Raw genomic sequence first — 18369 nt, forward strand, 5'->3', positions numbered from 1 at the left:
GTTTTAATGGAGCATCGGATGGCGATCGAGATGAAATTTAATATCCATGGTAGAATATCTACCTCTAAGAATAATTATCGATGTACTTGATGTGGAAGGAGAAACTTAAGATTCTTCCTCCGAAAAATACCTTTTCGAGTTTTTCATTTTGATAATACAGCGGAATCCACGTGATTCGATCAAGAATTTTACTAGGAGAGATGTAATAGTGTTTTATGCGTGTAATTATATTTTTTGGTGGCCCTTTATAATACATAAATGTGTGATTTTGTCCATCGAAAATTTGGAGCGAACGAAATGCCAATAACAAGTGACACTACACCAAACTGTAAAGCCGACGCCTCCCTCTCATTGCTTGTCACATGGAAAATTTGGAGCGAACGGAACGCTAGGGTCTTTCACAACGAACACACCCCACCTTGTGTTATCTTTGACAAGATCAAGAGTAATCATTTTTATCGATGTGTTTGTAATGACTATCTTGTCCAAAAATTATACTTAATTCCGTTTCAAAAAATAATGTTCGCCGCCGGTGACAATAGTGTTAATCCCCATGTCGGCAAACACGATACCCTTTTAGTGTCAAAACATGAATGGCATTGAGTCTACAGATGCTAGCTCTTATAAAAAATTATAAAATCTAACAAGTTATTGTGTTTTATCTTTTATAACGAATATATGCATATAGATACCAAAAAAATAATTTATTTATAACAAAAAAATCACAACTAAGTATTTATAAGAATATTGTTGATCAACGTACTACAACTTTTAAATGTCATAATTTGCCGTACCAGAGTGGTTTTCTATGTCTCAAGTCGTACAGTACGCTGCTGTCACAAATAAATTCTGCTAGGTCCACATAGGAATGGGCCGTACGTCTAGTTTAGCTATCGGACCGCCAAGAAACCCATGCACTGCAGTACTGCACAGAGTACCGCCTGTATACGCAAGTTAGATCAGATTTGGCCATCAAGCCGCAATATGCAGCGTACTGCGTCGATGCTTCGAATACGACATTTTCCAATCATAGTTAATCGACCAACTAACTGATAGCTACAGTTTAATGCACTTATGATTTTCCGAACCTAAGACGTACGAATTGCATTGATCGATTTCATTTCTCAATCTCGACAAAGGAATGAATTGTTCGGGTACTACAGATAGAGAGGTGATTATTCACGTATTCAAGTTTGATTCAAAGAGATAACGACACTGCCGCTACCACCACCTGGTCCACGACCTACTTGCCCCCCACCCCCCCTCCCCCTCCTCCCCCATCTGAGGGTGGGAAGACACTCTATGAGCATCTTCAATCACTTCAAACAGTTTTGGATGCGCCGAACATTTAATCGGTTCCAGTCACGCGCTCCATAAGCCCTTTCTTTCTGCCCGGCAAGGCCCAACATGTTGTTCGGCGCCCCGAGGTCATCTCCGTTCCACAGGGGACGCTTCGAGCGTGCCGGAAAGAGCACAGAGCGAGGCGGGGAGTGGCGGGCCTGACGCATCATTGAGGCACAAACGACGCCCAACCGTCGCCTACCTCGCGACGAAAGTTATTGCTGTGCAGCGGCGGCGCAGTTCCACAGAGGCGCAGCGACACATCTCGCCGCGCCTAACTCTCCGTGTCGGTGTTAATGCGCGCCACCTCTCCCTCGCCTCCCACCGGCGTATAAAAAGGGGTGCTCGCGCATCGTCCCTCACACAAACCCTAGCGCCTCTCTCCCCAAACCTAGCCGCCACCATCTCAGGAGTCGAGGGCCATTCCATGGCTGGTAGAGGTCGACCGCGGCGGCCGTGCTGGAGCAGCAACGCCTACACGGTCGCCCGTCACCTGGGCCGTCGTCGTCTTCCGAGGGGGAGTGGGAGTTCGAGTTCATCTTCGTCCTCAATGGTGACCCACTCGGCATCCAGAGGCTGCCAGACAAGTTCGCCGAGTTCTTCGCCGGCAAGGAGCCGGCCGCACTGTCTCTTTGGGAGGCTAGCTGCGGCTTTTCCCAGTGGACGTGCTCTTCAACAGGCGCGGCAAGATGTGCCTCCACACTGCGTGGGAGAAGTGCGCGCGCTCCCACGACCTCCAAGCCGGCTATGTGCTCAGCTTCTGCTACCAAGGCAACAAGGAGATGAGCGTGAAGGTGTTCGACGACACGTACCACCGACACTACCACTACTATGACGACGAAGACGATGATTGGACATGGCGAGTGTTCTCTTTGCAGCAAGATGGCCGCCGGCTAATTGAAGCCACTAGTTTAGGTTTCTGGATGTTCTTCCTGCGCATCGAAGAACAACAACCGGGCACTCTCGGAGCTAGCTTAATATTCCAGTTTGGGTGATTGAGAGTGCTTGAGAGTGTTCTTTTTCTTGGCAGCGTGCACACGAAATATGCGAGGCCAACACTAGTTAGGTTTCCTTATTTTGTAATATTTTAACTATGTTCCAAACTATGTATTAGTTTGTGTAATGTTCATTCTCTCTATTGAAATAAAAATACAAAAAAAAAATTAATGAAAAAACAAGTTTGGGGGCCGCAGCTGGGGAGTGACGCACCCCAAGCACGGCACGAAGCGGCCCAAAGTTCAATATAATCTGGTGTTGTTTGGGGGCTACTTTGGGGGGGGGGCGACTGGAGATGCTCTAAAGGCCACAAACATGCCTCCAACCCAGTGGTGTCACCGTGTTAAGCATCACCGCCGAGCAGGGCTTTCGCCCCGGCCATTCATCGTGACCCCGATGTTGTTGGACTTGGAATGGGGATGGTGGGTGAGGATGAAAGTCGCTGGCTTGAGCCACCCATGCCGAGAGGAGAGGAACACCGATGTAGGAGAGGAGCGGCATCACCACGCGCGTCCACTGCCGCCTAGCCTGCTGTCACGGGTACCACCTCGGTGCCAAGCTAACCACAACCAAGCGACGCCACACCACCTGCATCAACGGCCTCCATCGTCGTCGCGTTGAGGCCGCCTGGACCACCGCGACACCGCGCCGTCAAGATCCGCCAGAAACCACCGCCGCTGATGATAGGAAGGGGGGAGCACCAGGGGGAGAAGCCCCGTCGCCATCTTCTCCACCCAGGCTTTGCCCGGCGACGACGAGGGTGAGGGAGAGTTTCGTCTCTAGCGGCCAAATGCACCCATATTCTTCATATCCTGAATTAATGAAATTAGTATATTATTCGTTCCTAGAGCAAAATATGTCCCTCTTCAGACTAACAAATAACTGGATGTTACTATGTTATTTTTTACACTAACCTGATCTTTTCTTTTTTCCATGCATACGACATACGTACACCCGTACACGAGAGTTATGGCTAAATGGCCTAGCATGGATCGATCGACACCTGGTAGCTGGTACGTACCTTCGAAGCATGCATGCGTTGATGCGTATAGATACCGATCACGAGGCATGGGCTCTGTAGACTCTGGAGTGCCACTCATCCCTCGCTTGCGGCGCACATTTCGCACGCATACATACCTCACTGTAGATGGCAGCTGGTCGATCGAACTTAAACGGCAAGATAAGATATGCTACGTACTAGGCTAGCTCAATGGCATAAGATCGAGTGAGTGACAGCAACGCACTAGCAAAGCTGTGTGAAGTTGGGAGACGCCGTATCTCCACAGATTCGATGCCACTACCTCGAGGCCAAATCAGGCCATGCACGCGATGCAGGATTGGATTGATCACATTCCAAGAAGACAGGAATAGCGATCCAAATCTCTCCTTGACTTGAGCGCCGTTCGATGCCACTATATGCCTACCATGCAGGATTGGCTTGCTTATACGTTCCAAAAAGACGGGAATAGAAACCCAAATCTCTGCTTGACTTGAGCTGCTTAATGCATGCTGTTTTATGATCTTATCACTTCTCTATACTAACACAAATTAGCTCGATCTAGGTACGCACTATGCGTCATTTTGATGCAGAGACCGAGGTTTAGCCTATATTTTACAAAAGGAAACTCGATCTATCGACATGTCAATTTTTTTCGATAAAAGGAATATATTAATATCAAAAGATACCAATTACACCTAGCCTCTGCAACAACGCAACACCTTAATGGTAGTACGAATGCACACAACTAAAAAAGAAAAAAAGAAAACTAAGAAACAAAAGCCCCGTCATAGTATCCTAGGCCTAACAACAGCAATACATCCACCACCATATAGACTCTCCAAAAGCGACACCTCCAAGAAGGGAACAGTGCTCCAGCACCGTCGTCGCTCGATCAAAGATTTTAGGTTTTCACCCCGAAGATAGTCACCGCTCTCAAAACAATGCCTCCAACAAGGTCATTGTCAGGCACAACCAGTTAAGGCTAGACCTTGGGTTTTCACCCTGAAAAGTCGGACTCTGAACTTCACGTGTGTTGTCACCCCCACTTACATACCACTGCTACGAAACCCGGAACACCAAGCAAGTCCCTCAACAACGCGAAAACTTGAATCTCTCTTAGCTAGTCCTCCAATCTGGCCTTCATGATATTCTCTTCTTCTGACTTCACCATGGACCAAATTTCACTTGATGTCAACACAGAACAGAGCTTCACGCCGCTCCCTCCTGAACCAAATGGTCGGAATAAAAGCGTGGGTGTGCGCGACCGAATACTACCCGATCCAGCAAACTCCAGGCAAAAGATGCGTCGATCCATTCATCGGAGCCTTCCGAAACTCAACACTCTAGCTAGATGAAAAAGAATCGGCACCTGGCAGGTCTTCATCTTCGCAGAAGAAGAACCCTAGGACTACCACCTTCAAGCTCTTAGCAGACGAACATGCCCCCATGCCACCATCCGCTGGCCAACGATGATGAAGGAGGACTCGGTGGACGGCGGCCGCCGCAACCACATCATCCTCGCCTCGCAAGATCGCTGACCCCTTCCTCGCGCCACCAGCTGAAGCCGACGGTGGATCTAGGTGGGCACTAGATCCAATAGCCGCCACCACCATCCATTGCCAGAGGCCGTGGAGGAGGAGCCGCTGCCGCTCATCCAGGGCCGTCGCCCTAAACGCAGTGCGTGTCGAAAAAAGTGGCCGCTCGCCGCCACCATCAAACCCCCCCCCCCCCTGCACGTTTGGCGCCGGGGCCTGCCGCCACCGTGGCCAGCGCCGACGACAGCGGCGGAGGGAGAGAGGGCACGGGATGATTGCTGGCGGCGCTAGGGTTTGGGGCCCCAGGCGTCGCCCTGGGGAGCGACGCGAGGAGCGTAGGGGTACAGACTCACCTCTAAAAATAGGGAGAATTTCACTTCCCAACCTCTGCACCAACTAGGGATGCACACAACCATAGGCATGAGTACTAAGATTTTTTTTTTTTTGCGAGAATGAGTACTAAGATTTTTAATCTTGGTGAAATATTAAAGCATAGTTCTCAAGATAAATTGCATGAGTACCAGGTCTAGTCTGGGCCTCAAGTATAAATAGGAACCTAAAGTCATGTTCGTGAGGATTTGAACTCAGGTGCTGAGACCGGTTGAGCTAGCGTCAATTAGTCTGAAGATCCAAACTGAGTATGAGTGCAGCACAATCGGGAGATCAGGGCATCTCCAACCGAGCGACCCAAACGGACGTGCTCGGCCGTCTGTTTTGGGCCGTTTGGGTGGCCGAGCGGACACGCAGACAGCGGCCCGCGTTCGCGTGTCCGTTTGGGTCGCACGCTGCGCCTAACGCGCGGACGCAGCGCATAATCGAAGAAATAGAAAAACAAAAGAAAAAATGCAAATTTAAACGAAATTTGATTAAACATATGCCCTATTTTGGGAAAATTTGTACATAGCCCTATTTTCGGCAAATAACTAACAAAAGAAGCCCCTATATGGGCTTTAAAATTTAAACTAAAAACCCTCTATTAGGGTTTGGTCGGCAGCGCGGTGGCCGCCTAGCCCCTGTGGTCGTCGTCGGCGTCGTCGTCGTCGTGGATGACGTCCTCGGGCGGCGAGGCACTGTTGTGGCTCGAGCGCGCCGGGGACTCCGGCCAGAGAGACCACAGGGCCTCCTCCCAGGCCGAGTGGGGGTCCGGAGCCACCCGAGGTAGCGGCGGCGCACGGAGCAGCGCCTCCTCCCTGAGGCGCTGCTCCCTCTCCTGCCAGGCGCGGCGCCTGGCCTTCTGGCGCCGTTCCTCCTCCGCGCGGCGCCGAGACTCCTGGCGCCTTGCTGGCGTGCAGTTGAAACACGTCCGTTGGGAACCCCAAGAGGAAGGTGTGATGCGTACAGCAGCGAGTTTTCCCTCAGTATGAAACCAAGGTTATCGAACCAGTAGGAGTCAAGGAACACGTGAAGGTTGTTGGTGACGGAGTGTAGTGCGGCGCAACACCGGGGATTCCGGCGCCAACGTGGAACCTGCACAACACAATCAAAGTACTTTGCCCCAACGTAACGCTGAGGTTGTCGGTCTCACCGGCTTGCCGTAAACAAAGGATTAGATGTATAGTGTGGATGATGATGTTTGTTTGCGAAGAATAGTAAAGAACGAGTTTGCGGTAGATTATATTTCAGATGTAAAGAATGGATCGGGGTCCACGGCTCACTAGTGGTGTCTCTCCCATAAGATAAATAGCATGTTGGGTGAACAAATTACAGTTGGGCAATTGACAAATAGAGAAGGCATAACAATGCACATACATATATCATGATGAGTACTATGATATTTAATCAGGGCATTACGACAAAGTACATAGACCGATATCCAGCATGCATCCATGCCTAAAAAGTCCACTTTCAGGTTATCATCCGAACCTCTTCCAGTATTAAGTTGCAAACAACAGACAATTGCATTAAGTATGATGCGTAATGTAATCAGCACAAATATCCTTAGACAAAGCATCGATGTTTTATCCCTAGTGGCAACAGCACATCCACAACCTTAGAACTTTCTGTCACTGTCCCAGATTCAATGGAGGCATGAACCTACTATCGAGCATAAATACTCCCTCTTGGAGTTACAAGTATCAACTTGGCCGGAGCCTCTACTAGCAACGGAGAGCATGCAAGAACATAAACAACATATATGATAGATTGATAATCAACTTGACATAGTATTCAATATTCATCGGATCCCAACAAACACAACATGTAGCATTACAAATAGATGATCTTGATCATGATAGGCAGCTCACAAGATCTAACATGATAGCACAATGAGGAGAAGACAACCATCTAGCTACTGCTATGGACCCATAGTCCAGGGGTGGACTACTCACACATCGACCCGGAGGCGATCATGGCGATGAAGAGACCTCCGGGAGATGATTCCCCTCTCCGGCAGGGTGCCGGAGGCGATCTCCTGAATCCCCCGAGATGGGATTGGCGGTGGCGGCGTCTCTGGTAGGTTTTCCGTATCGTGGCTCTCGGTACAGAGGGTTTCGCGACGAAGGCTTTAAGTAGGCGGAAGGGCGGAGTCAGGGGAGTCACGGGGGCCCCACACGCTAGGGCCGCGCGGGCCCCCCCTAGGCCACGCCGCCCTAGTGTGGCGGCACCCCGTGGCCCCACTTCGTGTCTCCCTCGGTCTTCTGGAAGCTTCGTGGAAAAATAAGACACTGGGCGTTGATTTCGTCCAATTCCGAGAATATTTCCTTACTAGGATTTCTGAAACCAAAAAAGCGAAAACAACGAAGCGGCTCTTCGGCATCTCGTCAATAGGTTAGTGCCGGAAAATGCATAATAATAACATATAATGTGTATAAAACATGTGAGTATCATCATAAAAGTATCATGAAACATAAGAAATTATAGATACGTTTGAGACGTATCAAGCATCCCCAAGCTTAGTTCCTACTCGCCCTCGAGTAGGTAAACGATAAAAAAGATAATTTCTGAAGTGACATGCTATCATAATCTTGATCAATACTATTGTAAAGCATATGAGATGAATGCAGCGATTCGAAGCAATGGCAAAGATAATGAGTAAACAAATGAATCATATAGCAAAGACTTTTCATGAATAATACTTTCAAGACAAGCATCAATAAGACTTGCATAAGAGTTACTCATAAAGCAATAAATTCTTAGTAGAAAGCTTTGAAGCAACACAAAGGAAGATATAAGTTTCAGCAATTGCTTTCAACTTCAACATATTTATCTCATGGATAATTGTCAACACAAAGTAATATGACAAGTGCAATAGGTAAACATGTAAGAATCAATGCACACAGTTGATACAAGTGTTTGCTTCTGAGATAGAAAGAATAGGTAAACTGACTCAACAATAAAGTAGAAGATAGGCCCTTCGCAGAGGGAAGCATGGATTACTATTTTTGTGCTAGAGCTTTTCATTTTGAAAACAAGAAATAATTTTGTCAACGGTAGTAATAAAGCATATGTGTTATGTATAAGATATCTTATAAGTTGCAAGCCTCATGCATAGTATACCAATAGTGCTCGCGCCTTGTCCTAATTAGTTTGGATTAACACGGATTATCATTGGATATCATATGTTTCAACCAAGTGTCACAAAGGGGTACCTCTATGCCGCCTGTACAAAGGTCTAAGGAGAAAGCTCGCATTGGATTTCTCGCTTTTGATTATTCTCAACTTAGACATTCATACCGGGACAACATAGACAACAGATAATGGACTCCTCTTTAATGCATAAGCATTCAACAACAGATAAAATTCTCATAAGAGATTGAGGATTGATTGTCCAAACTGAAACTTCCACCATGGATCATGGCTTTAGTTAGCGGCCCAATGTTCTTCTCTAACAATATGCATACTCAAACCATTTGATCGTGAAAATCGCCCTTACTTCAGACAAGACGAACATGCATAGCAACTCACATGATATTCAACAAAGGTAAAAGTTGATGGCGTCCCCAAAAATATGGTTACCGCTCAACAAGCAACTTATTAAAAAATAAGACACATAAGTACATATTCTTCACCACAATAGTTTTTAAGGCTATTTTCCCATGAGCTATATATTGCAAAGACAAAGGATAGAATTTTAAAGCTAGCACTCAAGTAATGTACTTTGGAATGTTAGAGAAATACCATGTAGTAGGTAGGTATGGTGGACACAAGTGGCATAGAATTTGGCTCAAGGATTTGGATGCACGAGAAGAATTCCTCTCAATACAAGGCTACGCTAGCAAGGTTGTTTGAAGCAAACTCAAGTATAAAAGGTGCAGCAAAGCTCACATATGAACATAATGTAAGTATTATAAGACTTTACATTGTCTCCTTCTTGTTCAAACACCTTAACCAGAAAATATCTAGACTCTAGAGAAACCAATCATGCAAACCAGATTTTAACAAGCTCTATGTAGTTATTCATTAATGGGTGCAAAGTACATGATACAAGATCTTAAACATGATCTACATGAGCACCACAATTTCCAAGTATCAAATTATTCAAGACATTATACCATTTACCACATGTAGTATTTTCTGTTTCCAACCATATAACAATGAATGAAGTAGTCCAACCTTCGCAATGAACATTAAGAATAAAGCTAAGAACATATGTGTTCATACGAAACAGCGGAGCGTGTCTCTCTCCCAAATAAAGAATGCTAGGATCCGATTTTATTCAAACAAAAATAAAAATAAAAACATACAGACGCTCCAAGTAAAGCACATAAGATGTGACGGAATAAAAATATAGTTTCACTAGAGGTGACCTGATAAGTTGTCGATGAAGAAGGGATGCCTTGGGCATCCCCAAGCTTAGATGCTTGAGTTTTCTTAAAATATGCAGGGATGAACCACGGGGGCATCCCCAAGCTTAGACTTTTCACTCTTCTTAATCATATTGCATCATCCTCCTCTCTTGACCCTTGAAAACTTCCTCCACACCAAACTCAAAACAATCTCATTAGAGGGTTAGTGCATAATTGAAAATTCATATATTCAGAGGTGACATAATCATTCTTAATACTTCTAGACATTGCACAAAGCTACTGAAAGTTAATGGAATAAAGAAATACATCAAATATAGCAAAACAGGCAATGCGAAATAAAAGGCACAATCTGTCAAAACAGAATAGTCCGTAAAGACGAATTTTTTAGAGGCACCAGACTTGCTCAGATGAAAATGCCCAAATTGAATGAAAGTTGCGTACATATCTGAGGATCGCGCACGTAAATTGGCAGATTTTTCTAAATTTTCTACAGACGGGGCGGCTCAATTTTGTGACAGCAAGAAATCTGTTCCTGCGCAGTAATCCAAATCTAGTATTGACTTTACTATCAAAGACTTTACTTGGCACAGCAATGCAATAAAATAAAGATAAGGAGAGGTTGCTACAGTAGTAACAACTTCCAAGACTCAAATATAAAACAAAAGTGCAGAAGTAAAATAATGGGTTGTCTCCCATAAGCGCTTTTCTTTAACGCCTTTCAGCTAGGCGCAGAAAGTGTGAATCAAGTATTGTCAAGAGACGAAGCATCAACATGTTCTTCTTGGGCAACCAAGGAAGCTAAAGGAACATTATTAGGATCAACATTAGATCTACCATTCACAAGCATAGACATAATAGCATCAATCTTATCACTCAAGGAGGAGGTTTCTTCAACGGAATTTACCTTCTTACCTTGTGGAGCTCTTTCCGTGTGCCATTCAGAGTAATTTATCATCATATTATCAAGAAGCTTTGTTGCCGCCCCCAAAGTAATGGACATAAAGGTTCCTCCAGCAGCTGAATCCAATAGGTTCCGCGAAGAAAATTTCAATCCTGCATAAAAGGTTTGGATGATCATCCAAGTAGTTAGTCCATGGGTAGGGCAATTCTTCACCAAAGATTTCATTCTCTCCCATGCTTGAGCAACATGTTCATTATCTAATTGCTTAAAATTCATTATGCTACTTCTCAAAGATATAATTTTAGCGGGAGGATAATATCTACCAATAAAAGCATCCTTACATTTAGTCCATGAATCAATACTATTTCTAGGCAAAGATAGCAACCAATCTTTAGCTCTTCCTCTTAAGGAGAAAGGAAACAATTTCAATTTGATAATGTCACCATCTACATCCTTATAATTTTGTATTTCACATAGTTCAACAAAATTATTAAGATGGGCAGCAACATCATCAGAACTAACACCAGAAAATTGCTCTCTCATAACAAGATTTAGTAAAGCAGGTTTAATTTCAAAGAATTCTGCATGTAGTAGCAGTGTGGAGCAATAGGTGTGCATAAGAAATCATTATTATTTGTGCTAGTGAAGTCACACAACTTAGTATTCTCAACAGTACCCATTTTAGCAGTAGTAAATAAAGCAAACTAAGTAAAGTAAATGCAAGTAACTAATTTTTTTGTGTTTTTGATATGGAGAACAAGATAGTAAATAAAGTAAAACTAGCAACTAATTTTTTTGTGTTTTTGATATAAGAGCAAACAAAGCAGTAAATAAAGTAAAGTAAAGCAAGACAAAAACAAAGTAAAGAGATTGGATGTGGGAGACTCCCCTTGCAGCGTGTCTTCATCTCCCCGGCAACGGCGCCAGAAAAATCCTTGCTGGCGTGCAGTTGACACACGTCCGTTGGGAACCCCAAGAGGAAGGTGTGATGCGTACAGCAGCGAGTTTTTCCTCTGTATGAAACCAAGGTTATCGAACCAGTAGGAGTCAAGGAAAACATGTGAAGGTTGTTGGTGACGGAATGTAGTGCGGCGCAACACCAGGGATTCCGGCGCCAACGTGGAACCTGCACAACACAATCAAAGTACTTTGCCCCAACGTAACAGTGAGGTTGTCAATCTCACCGGCTTGCTGTAAACAAAGGATTAGATGTATAGTGTGGATGATGATGTTTGTTTGCGAAGAACGATGAAAGAACGAGACTTTGCAGTAGATTGTATTTCAGATGTAAAGAATGGACCGGGGTCCACAGTTCACTAGTGGTGTCTCTCCCATAAGATAAATAGCATGTTGGGTGAACAAATTACACTTGGGCAATTGACAAATAGAGAAGGCATAACAATGCACATACATATATCATGATGAGTACTATGAGATTTAATCAGAGCATTACGACAAAGTACATAGACCGCTATCCAGCATGCATCTATGCCTAAAAAGTCCACTTTCAGGTTATCATCCGAACCCCTTCCAGTATTAAGTTGCAAACAACAGACAATTGCATTAAGTATGGTGCGTAATGTAATCAACACAAATATCCTTAGACAAAGCATCGATGTTTTATCCCTAGTGGCAACAAAGACATCCACAACCTTAGAACTTTCTATCACTCGTCCTGCATTCAATGGAGGCATGAACCCACTATCGAGCTTAAATACTCCCTCTTGGAGTTACAAGTATCAACTTGGCCAGAGCCTCTACTAGCAACGGAGAGCATGCAAGAACATAAACAACATATATGATAGATTGATAATCAACTTGACATAGTATTCAATATTCATCGGATCCCAACAAACACAACATGTAGCATTACAAATAGATGATCTTGATCATGATAGGCAGCTCACAAGATCTAACATGATAGCACAATGAGGAGAAGACAACCATCTAGCTACTGCTATGGACCCATAGTCCAGGGGTGGACTACTCACACATCGATCCGGAGGCGATCATGGCGGTGAAGAGACCTCCGGGAGATGATTCCCCTCTCCGGCAGGGTGCCGGAGGCGATCTCCTGAATCCCCCGAGATGGGATTGGCGGCGGCGGTGTCTCTGGTAGGTTTTCCGTATCGTGGCTCTCGGTACAGAGGGTTTCACGACGAAGGCTTTAAGTAGGCGGAAGGGCGGAGTCAAGGGAGTCACGAGGGCCCCACACGCTAGGGCCGCGCCCCCCCTAGGCCGCGCCGCCCTAGTGTGGCGGCGCCCCGTGGCCCCACTTCGTGTCTCCCTCGGTCTTCTGGAAGCTTCGTGGAAAAATAAGACCCTGGGCGTTGATTTTGTCCAATTCCGAGAATATTTCCTTACTAGGATTTCTGAAACCAAAAACGACAGAAAACAAGAATCGGCTCTTCGGCATCTCGTCAATAGGTTAGTGCCGGAAAATGCATAATAATAACATATAATGTGTATAAAACATGTGAGTATCATCATAAAAGTAGCATGGAACATAAGAAATTATAGATACGTTTGAGACGTATCACGCCGCTGCTCCTCGCGCCGCTGCTCCTCCGCGCGGCGCGTGGCCTCCTCCCGCCGCGCCGCTTCCTCCTCCTCCTGTCGCGCCTGGCGGGCCTGGGCGTACAGCTCCCAGGCCTCGGCTTCCTCCACCGCCTGCCGGGCCGCTTCCTCCATCTCGGAGGTGTGAATGGCCGCATGGAGGTGCGGCCATTTCGCGTCCTCCTCCGCCGCCGAGATGAGAAGCGCGGCGCGGAGGTCGGGGTCCTCCTCCGAGGACTCGGGCTTGGGCTCGAGCAGCAGCGGCGGCGGTTGCGGCAATGCCGCGCCGCCGCGGGCGGCCTCTCCGATGTGGAGGCCGCCTCGGTTTCCTCCGGATGGCCGCAGCGCCGGCGGACGACGGCGGCTGCTGCTCGCCTCGTCGTCGGTGGCTCCGGAAGCGAACCGTCGCTTCGGGGCCATGGCGGCGGTTTCGCTCGGGGAGTGGAGTGGGGACTGGAGTGGAGGGCCAGATCCCCTCCAGTCCCCATTTAATAGCCTCCCGGGTCACCGACAGGTGGGCCCAAGGGAGACGAGGCGACCAGCGCCCGGACGCGAGCGGACGGTGCGTGCCATCCGCGGCCACGCAAACCTAGCGCAGATTTGGGCCGGGTTTGCGTCGTTCCGGACGCCGCGGCCGTCCGCTTTTGCGGTGCGTCCCCGCGTTGGGCCGAGATTTTGTCCGGCTCGACCCATCCGGACGTGCGGGCGCGGGATGGGTCGCCCCGTTGGAGATGTCCTCACGTATGTTAGAATTATAATGTTTATTTTGAGTATGTGGGAACAATTTTCATGTCTATAAGTTTTCCCAAATATCAGAACTTGTGTACTTAGTCCCTAAATAGGCTAAAAGTTCCGGTGTGATCGGCAAGTATGAAACAATAATTGGCAAAGAGAGAGATGGGAGGAAAGCACAGGTTAGATTTTGTGGAGGGGCCAGTGATGGAGACGCGAGTGAGCCTCGTGTAAGATTGCTTCTGTGATCGATCCTAAAGATAAAAGGAAGCATCATCATTTGGAAGAGAGCCACCAAGGAGATGTTGCATATGGCTAGATCTCCACTTGTTTTCCCTTTTCCCTTTCCGTCTCTTCGGTCGAATTTAAGTTAGACCCACCTGACATCGAGAGAACCGTGGGTATATCTACTTATCTGTCTCTGCATTTGACAGTGCTTATCTGAAGCTTCTTCAAGCAAACACAAAATTACGGACCTTCTGACAGACAGTCAAAGACAAGGGCCTTAAGCCTGGTTAAGCGCAACAAGAGGGGATCAATGCAAAGCCGATTGTTTAGAGGAGGAAGTGATAGTTTTTCTCTACCAAATTTTTCGTTTCAAACAGAGGGCATTGTCATCCACATATTGACACAGTCGCACAGATTCATTCATCCAATGACCCTAACCTGACTAGGCCCAACACAAAACAATCTTATCTCTCCACGGGTGAACAGGATCGTCTACCCGATCTCCGGTTTTTTCCTTTGTCCTGTTTACCAGCCACATGTGCAACCAGGTTGGCCATCATCTTCCATGGATGGATGCCCATCAGATCAAAAATCCCCCCTAGCTATAAGCTGATGAGATAGTTAACCGCCATGGAAGAAAAATCCATGCAGTCTGTCCCTGGACCCTAGACGTCTCCATCCTTACCTTCCAGGCCACTTGGAGTTGGAGCCGAGGAGAGAGATGACAATTCATCGGCCATGAAAGCACATGTCGAACACATCATACAGATAGCATTGCCACGCTTTGATCTCCATCGAAAACACAAAATCTCTCTCTGATCAGTGATCACGCACGACAAAAAGCGCTAGCGATGTCAAGAGTACCTGTGTCCCCCGCCGCCGCCGGTGACTGACATTTGTGCGGCTACTCCCAACGCTACGTCCACAAGAAGAAGAAAAGCTCACACGGGCAACGCCAGATTTCATGGCGGTTTCGAGGATAACGGAATCGCTTTCCACGGTGTGCTGGCTGAAAGCTGACAGCGTATGGCTCGAGATCGATGGACATCACGCATGTTGGCGAGATCCAGGGCAACGTGCCTTTCCTTGGAAAATCCAGTTTTCCTGTCACTGTTACCTATGGTCGCAAAGGGTCAAAGAAAGCACAGGAAATGCCCAAACGGCCACATGTTTCCTTGCAAGTGCACAGTAACTGGTGAGAATATTGAGCCTGTTCAGACCGAGTACTTGTGCACTGCTACACCCAAATCGCGCGCACCCTCCAATTCATTGCGTTTGGGACAGCTTACTGAATGCTAGCCACTTGAACCGTTCCGCATTTCACCCTGGTTCCCAAGTAGGGCTACATATCGTACTCACTGACAGGTGACAACAAGATGCCGACGACGTGTTGCTGTCCCCCTCAAGTCATGCGGTTAATTAGAAATCTTCTTTGGTCTACGTTTTAGATTCAAAGCTAACTTCTTCACTGAATTACCGAACAGGAGATGTGAGATTTACATGTAGAGTTACCAATGGAGTTTAACATAATTATAATCCCTACAAAACTTCTATATTGGTTGATTGATTCAGAAAATTGAATCCTATGGGATTATGCACAGTGTATAATCCCATAGGATTTAACTACAGATTTTTTTGCACTATGTTTTATAGTATTTTTTGCATCACTCAATCTTCTTGTAAATAATCCTTTTTCTTCCGAAGCAACCAAACAAACGAAAATCTCGTAGGAATTGGCATGAAGTTGCATTCATGTGTTTTTTTTTCCTATTGAGACATTTCTAAATTCTGTGAATCAAATAAGACTTCAAAATATTTACGGTAAAAGATAAACTTACTACACCACCAATACAATAACCCTAGCCTTATCTAAAACAGACAGTGGTGGGAAAATGATTATGTGAAAACCTAATTAATGAAAGAGCACATATACGTTAGAGTAAATATTAATGTATCTACATGCAAAGTCTCTTGGTGGCAAACACAAGGCAAAGTAATTATTTTTCTCATGAAATACAATAGCTCGTTTTGATACAATCAACTCTAATATGGTACGAAGCACCAGTAAAACTCAATCTTAGTCATGAATTTATCTAATTTAAACTGATGCTTTGTAAAATTGGGTAAATTTTTCTTAGCACTATTCTATTGAGAGAAAGTTATTTGAGAGGGAGGTGGTGTTTTGGCTCATAGGAGCAAATGCTCCCATTATACAAAATAATTAAAAAACAATTTTAAGAATGTCAAAAAATTCTGACATAATTTTTTTTTGTGTACATCGTGACATTCTTTGTTAGTGCACAAGTTTTCATGGAGAAACAATATTTTATGTGGCGTGTACAAAAAAGACAAAAAAATGTTCTGTACGTAGTCGTGTTATACCATCAAAATTTGTCTTTTTTACAGGAGCCACAAACTTTTTTAGTTTATTTTGAAAACTTGTGCACGAACATAAAATGTGTAGATGTACATGAAAAATTTTACTTTAGAATTTTTTGACACTTCAAAATGTAGATTCACATAGTGGGAGCAAATGCTCCTACGAGCCAAAGTGAATATCCCATTTGAGAGAGCTTAGTGTTTTGGCTCCTGGGTGCATATGCTCCCATTAGTTTGAACTGCGATTTTGATACATTTTGAAATTAAAAAAATTTCAAACGAAAAATTCATGTGTACATCTTCACATGCTAAGTGCGACCAAAGTATTTCCATGAAAAATTAACTTGTAGTTTGAGCTGTCTAAAAAAGACAAAATTTAGTGCTGAAAATCAGGCTTTCTGTGAGACTTATTTTGTCTTTTTAGATCGATCCTAAAAAATATCGGTTTTTCGCGAAAGTGCATGAACGCACATAGATTGTCGAGATGTACATGTGAATTTTTTTGTTAAATTTTTTTAACAATTAGAAAAATGTTTTTTAGGTGGAGGGAGCATATGCACCCAAGAGCCGAATTGAATCATCCCTGACACCTCGAAGCCGCTTGATGCCTTTGCGCTCTAGATCCGGGAGCGGACCACTGCATATGTCGAAGGGCTGTCTATCTGTGGAGCGACGCAAGGTGTTAACTATGGCTCCACCAGAGGCGTCCTCATGCACTGCTAGTTGGAGAAAATAGCCACCCGCCACTGAAAGGAGATGTTGCACCACTAGCATCGTCCTACCGCTCAATAGGAGAGTGGTGACACCCCACAATGAGGAGGTTGCAATTTCTCTACTTTTTTTTCAAAATATTGAGAGTACGTTTATGGGATTTGTGAGAATTTCATATGCATGATAGTTGTGAGCAATATTCTAAAAGATATGTGTGGTTTCCTGTTTTTTTTAACAAACTTATTTACGAAAGTTATGTGCAAATTCAAAGATGTGATAGCTTTTAATTTTTCTCAAACTCTTAGCAAGTTCTGCGGGGGTTCTGAATTTTTTTTGAGAGTTTAGGAAGTTGTGTTCAAATTTCATATAGTAGGTTAGTTTCTCTATAAGCCATGTGGGAGTTCCAGGACTTCACACTAATTTCTGAAAATTTAGAAAGTTGTGTGCGATTTTCTAAAATTTGGAAAGTTGTGTGCAAATTTCAAGAAGTAGCTTAATTTCTGTACAAACTATGCGAGAATTCCGCGATTTCGCACTTAATTTGAACAAAACTAGATTATTCAACCACATAGCTATGAACAAATTATCTAATATTTCTTTGAAAGAAAGTTGAAACGGACTTATTCATAGTATCTCGTTTACTATCCCATTTCACGTTTCAGGTTTATCGAGGAACGTTCAGCAGGTTTGCCATATAGAAAGTATGGAAAAGTTCAAAAAAATTCAAATAATGTTGCTGAGGTTTTTTTTTTTCTCATATGCAAAATTTCGTCACTAGTTTGTACTTTTCTTTCATAATTAAATTTACATGAATTATTTGTTTAAATATATGTTGTAATACCCACAGATTGTTTTAAAACGAAAGTTTTTCGGTGAAGCATTGTTTGTACTTAGTTTTATGAACTTAATGCACCAATTTCTATGGCTTCTTTGGACGTTTATCCAACTAGGTTTCGTGGACTGCAGAGACAGATTATGAATGTAGGAACTAGGAGGAGAAAGGGAGGGGCCAGCAAGAGAACATTTGCAGGGGTAGAGGTGTCCATTCGCGAAGCCCATGCTACCCCACCAGCCTGTTAGGATAAAGAAAACCAAATCCGTGAAGCTCTGCAGCAGCAGGCACCACCAAACGCAACTCGCTCCGCCGCAAGAAAGATACTCATCAGCTCCACTCACCGGCGGCAGATCGACGCCAAGAAACATAAGCGCTTGATCGCTTCCCCCCTCTCTCTCGCGGGCGTGATC

Source organism: Lolium rigidum, chromosome 3, assembly GCF_022539505.1.
Source record: "Lolium rigidum isolate FL_2022 chromosome 3, APGP_CSIRO_Lrig_0.1, whole genome shotgun sequence".
NCBI lineage: Eukaryota > Viridiplantae > Streptophyta > Magnoliopsida > Poales > Poaceae > Lolium > Lolium rigidum.